Below are 6,000 nucleotides of genomic sequence, written 5' to 3'. Positions count from 1 at the left end.
AAATCACCTAAACATATTCATAAATTAGAAAAAGTAGAAACACTTCACAATTACACCATGAATTCAGAATAACTTTGATGCCAAATGCCGACAAAACTAGCGCTAGAAGAGAACTTAAGATCTTATGAATATAGCTGCAAAAAATTCTAAACAACATGTTAGTCAACCTAAAATCAGAAAACAGTTTGGAAGAAGAACAATTTGAGAAGTGTTTCTCTACCACAGTAAGATCTATTATGAAGTATAAAATAGTAATAATAATCAAAATATATACTATTGAAACAGAGATAGTCATGTTCACCAACAATTAAATTGCAATGGCAGAAATAAATCCTTTTATACATGAAAACTTGAAAGCATAATGTTGTAGATAATTGAGGAAATGATGTATCATTCCGTAAAAGATGCTCTGAACACTGATTTTTGATATGGAATAAAAAATTTAATTATGATTCTGACGCAGGATTTCTCTCAGCCCCTCCACTGAACTCACAACAGGGATGGTCCTTCTACTCTTGCAGGAGGGATCACGTGAGCGAGCAACTGCGGGACCCATTTGGCCCCGCTGGACCCCAACATAGTAACTACCTCCGTGTGGGGACTGTGGCCAGACCAGGTGTAAGCAAGTGAGTGGCGCTCTGGTGCCCACACAGGAGCAAGCTACATCCAAGTCCTGCGGCCAGACCAGGCGCGAGGGTACCTGCGACCCTGCAGCCGCAGAGAAAGTGTTACGGTGTTCCTTTAGTTCCGCCATCCACAGTCCGACAGACAGTGGCATGTCAGCAGCTCAGTTGGCCCCTTGCCTTAACACATGGGGCAGCTACCCACCCCTGGAATGGTTGAAAGGTGGTGAAGATAGAGAATTTTACTGAGCGATGAAAATGGCTCTCAGTGGAGAGGAAAGCTGGAGGGGACAAGAAGATCAGGCTGTCTTTTCCCTAAAGTCAGGTTGTTTCTCCCTTTACCTACTGAGTCTGGGGTCTTTAAAGGCACAGGATGGGGAGTGCATGTTGACTGGTTTGTGAGTGTGCAAAAAAGTTTAAAGCAAAGGCACCACTCAAAGGTGGGCATGACGATGTAGAAAACCAATTAGGAATGTAAAATAGGTGAAGGGTGGGGACGAATCAGAAGAAAGCATGCCAAACAGGAAGGCAAGTTCTCAATCTAGTCCAAGGATTTAATTTGTAACTTAGCTTTCCGGCTTTAAGCTGTCTCCAGATTGGAAGTGGGTTTTCACCTGGTACCCATTCCTATCTGCCTAGGCATTTGGCTGCCACCTGTCACTATCATGTACCCCTCTGAAGAGGTAATTTTTTTTTTTTTTTTTTTGAGACGGAGTCTCACTCTGTCACCCAGGCTGGAGTGCAGTGGCCCAATCTCAGCTCACTGCAAAATCCACCTCCTGGGTTCACGCCATTCTCCTGCCTCAGCCTCCCAAGTAGCTGGGACTACAGGCACCTGCCACCACTCCCGGCTAATTTCTTTGTATTTTTAGTAGAGATGGGGTTTCACCGCGTTAGCCAGGATGGTCTCGATCTCCTGACCTCATGATCCTCCCACCTCAGCCTCCCAAAGTACTGGGATTACAGGCATGAGCCACCGCACCCGGCCCTGAAGAGGTACATTTAACTACCAGTAGAATAGGGGTGAAGACCAACCTTAACTACTTCCTGCTGATAGAGGGCGCTATTTTGGGACAACAGTGGTCAGATTTCCCTCAGAGGACTATCTAAGGGGCCCCACTAAGAAGGATACATCCTTTGAGGCTCTGGTTACATGATCATTTGGAGTTCGATGGGTTATTAGAAGACCTATATCAAAATGAAACAAGGTGGGTATGGAAAGCTCAAAAATCCCAAAGCAGCTGATACCACCAAATGACTGATGGCTATAGTTATGCTTGCTAAGATTTGGGTGCATGGGGCTTGGTTTGGTTACCTCCCTTGGTCTTATTTTCACAAAGAATGAAACCTCCAGGTTATGGGCACCCTATTTACTCCTGGCAGCATTTGCAGGATAATTGCCCAGAACTAGAAGGTTGATCCAGATTTTTTATATTGCCCATTCCTTCTGTTTCTTCTGACTGGCAGCCAGAGATTACTAGTTGGTTCACAGGAATAAAGAGGGTTAGGCCTAAATGTAGACAAAAGCTTAAAAACAACTAATGAGACTAGAATTTAATGATAAGAGTATGATAAGTTTTGAAACATATTTTTTCTCTCTCCAGTCCTCATTTTTGTTAAAAACAAATCATGATAGGACTGAGTCATTTGCAAAATAAACTTTACTCTTATACTGGCCTGATTATTTGCATAAAGTGCAGCAAGAATAATTGTTTTTCACATAGGCCTTTTAAATTGGCTTTGATGGAACTCTGTTCCACCATGAAGATCAGAGAAGACTTTTTTTTTTTTTTTGAGACGGAGTCTCGCTCTGTCGCCCAGGCTGGAGTGCAGTGGCATGATCTCGGCTCACTACAAGCTCCGCCTTCTGGGTTTACACCATTCTCTGGCCTCAGCCTCCCGAATAGCTGGGACTACAGGCACCTGCCACCACGCCAGACTAATTTTTTGTATTTTTAGTAGAGACAGGGTTTCACTATGCTGGCCAGGATGGTCTCGATCTCCTGGCTTCATGATCCACCCGCCTCGGCCTCCCAAAGCGCTGGGATTACAGGCATGAGCCACTGTGCCTGGCCCAGATAAGACTTTTTAAAGTCAAGCCCAGCCTTGGGTCTGTACCCTCAAATATCTGTGAGTTGGGTAAATTCCTATATTCTTGAGGTCTCAAGAACATGGGCTCCTGGGCCTTTTAGAAAGTGACATTCTTTACTCACCACAGATTAGAAACCCTGTACACCGACTGTGTAGAGAAGGTATGAGGCATTTTTCCAAGGTGTTTTTACTGGCTCTTCAAGTTAAGCTTGATTCCTTAAAGGGAAACACACCCTTCCAGTCAAAGCCTTGGTAAAACAAACAGTTTCTCCAGTTGTGTCCTGTTGCAAAACAAAATGGTTTCTTATTGCACTCATGCAAATAACTGTATTGCCATAGGTTGAGAATATTCACAAACAGTCTCCAAATTCTGGAGAAGCCAGGCAGAGAGAAACGAATATGCTCCAAATGTTGTTCACAGGAATACACCTTACTCAATTATTAAAGGTTGTAAATGGCTCAAAATAAAAGTGGTCCTTGACTCTGAAAAGCAAAACAAGGATCAGCAATGTTTTAAACAAAAAGTTAAAAATATTACTTTAGTTTTTTATTAGCTCGGTCAATTTTGTTAACTCTTGTTCAGCCTGATAGTAATGAACAGTTCAGCTCTTCATGAGTCGTGTATGTTTTCTTCTATTCCAATGTCACAATCTCCAAAGATATCAGAAAGTTGCACCTGTCAAAGTCCTATAGTTGATTATAAAACATCTTTTGGACAGGATCAAAGCAAGAGAACAATTGTCTGTGAAAGACAAAATATCCAGGGTAGTTACAGTCAAAAACACAATTGACAAACAAACTTGCTTATTTCTGTAGTTTACAATAACTTAACATAATAACTGTAATTATGATTGATAGCATGTACTCAGATATTAGGATTTCAGAAATCCCATAAAATTTTGGAACATATATTAATAATATTCACTAAAATATATCCTGAAGAAGACTACACCTTTATTTTGGTAATCCCATGTAACTAAGCTTGTCAAATAATACTGTTTACCTCTCTTTTGGATGCTCCAGGGGCCCTCTGTAGCATCCAAAAGTTAGGGGTCAGCAAAGAAAATTTGGGGGCTGAAATTTGATTTTCAGAAGCCTACCAAATATGTTAAAGGTTTAAAACATTTGATATCATGGAATAGAATTCCAGATTACCATGTCATTTATTTTAGCCAAAATGACGACTCAAAAATTTTAAAAGAAGGCAAAAACCTTTACTCATTAAGAGGGACAATTTAGCTTTCCAAACAATCTGTCTTTAATATTACGTAAAAGTCCTGCTCAAGAAAGAGAAAGCCAAATTTCACCCTTGCATTAGTCTACTATTAATGTCAACGTCAATTTTTAATGAAACCTGATAGATAATTCTACACAATCTTAACCAGTCTGACCATGAGGTGAGATTCTTGTAAACCTTTCATAACCCTTCACAAATTGTTGTTAAAGAGCATACTGGTGCATTAAGAAAACTTTGTTGTGGTATTTCAATGCTCAATTTATGGCAAAACCATATACAATTTTGAATTTAGTTATTATGTTCACACATGTAACACATATATGATTACACAGACAGACAGAAGATCCAGTAGTTGTAAGATTTTTAATCTGCCAATCTCTGAATTGGATTATTGGCCTCAGTGTGGAGCCTTTCAAGAAGCAGGGCTAGGAAAGCATGCAGTTTCTAGGGCCTAATAAACAGACATAGCTGAAAGACAAAAACAGATTTTGAAAGGGATCTGTTTTTTATTCTGGGAGAGCCATAAAAAAACAGAGGTGTTTCCCCCAAAAAACCCCCCAAAAAATGAGGTCCATGGTACCTTCTCTCTGTTTTTCCCAAGGAGTCTCATGCTCTCAGAGTCATCCTAGGACCTCTTGTGTGTGCACTAACAGTGGCAAGACAAAATGGAGAAAAATAATTTAGTCAACTGAGAAAAAAATCATTTTCCAGAAAAACAAGATCCAAGAAGAGAAAAAACTTAAAGGCCTTTCAAATATACCTATAGTTTGATATCCACTTTTAAATAAGCCTATTTTTAACCATAGCATTCTTTAAGAGACTCTTTTTTTTTTTTTTTTTTTTTACATTGGCCAGGCTGGTCTTGAACTCCTGACCTTAAGTGATTTGCCCACCTCGGCCTCCCAAATTGCTGAGATTAGAGGCATCAGCCACCATGCCAGACCAAGAGACTCGTTTTAAATCCGTTGTTACCTAACTTTAGCCATGCCAAGCAGTCAATATTTCTGGCTTTTTAACTTTACCAAAAGTAACCTCACAGGTGAAACCAGTAAGTCTTAACTAAGGTTATGGCTTAACTGCAAATATATGAGGTATTTTCAAAGAGGTGGTAAGCAGTTTTTACAAAATCTAGAATCTTTAAAGATAGCTCAGAGAACGGAATTTTTAAGAAAGAAGCTAGAAGTTGTTTAGGGAGGGGAAGAGAAGCAGCAAATGGTGAAAGTCACACAGATATTAACCAGAAAGTACTCATTCTTTAAGTCAGGATTGAACCCAGGCCACCATTTAAAAATAGTAGAGACCAAAAGAAACTATTGCCATGTGGTTACAAGGACAAACTCCCAAGGATGTAAAAGAAGATGGAGACCTCAACCAGTTTTTTTCAAATCTTTACAGTGATCTTAACTATTCCGTTTGCCAGTTTGCCCAGGGAGAGAGAGGCCAGAAGTTCAACTGGAAAACAAAACAAAACAAAACAAAACAAATAAAACCTTTATTGCTGGCATGTCCAGCTTCTGGGTTCCCTTCCACCAGCTCAATTTTAAGCCAAGTTGTTCAAAATTTGGGGAAATTAACTTTCCTCAGTTTGAACAATGCATGTGAGGGGAGTGTCCTGTGGTATAGGGACACAATTATGCATTTGTGAAGAGAAGACAGAGGAGGAAAAAAAGGAAAGAAAGTTTTGTTTTGTTTTGTTTTGTTTTTTCAAAGGAGGCTCAGTGATTCAGGAGGAATTCAAGAGAGGTATAGACTGTGAAGATGATTGGTTACCCATCTGGAAAGAAGGGAAAAGAGGTGTCCCTCAATTCCTTTCTCTTCCCAGTGAATACCTAGGGAACATGAGGGAGAGAAAGAAAAGGCATCCTCCATCTTCCTTCCTTCCTTATATCCCTGAGTCTCAGTGACCTCAGCAGGGTGCTTCTCATGGGTGTCAATGTAGCTTTGACCATGTTAACAGGGGGCCTAGATGGTGGGAATTATCCATACTCACCCATGTGCTGCCTTCCCCCGTGCTCTCATAGAAAAGCTCCCTGTATTTGCAGGACTATC

This window comes from Theropithecus gelada, chromosome 15, assembly GCF_003255815.1.
Source record: "Theropithecus gelada isolate Dixy chromosome 15, Tgel_1.0, whole genome shotgun sequence".
NCBI classification, from domain to species: domain Eukaryota; kingdom Metazoa; phylum Chordata; class Mammalia; order Primates; family Cercopithecidae; genus Theropithecus; species Theropithecus gelada.
The sequence above is the reverse complement of the archived record's forward strand: the minus strand, read 5'-3'. Positions refer to the sequence as shown.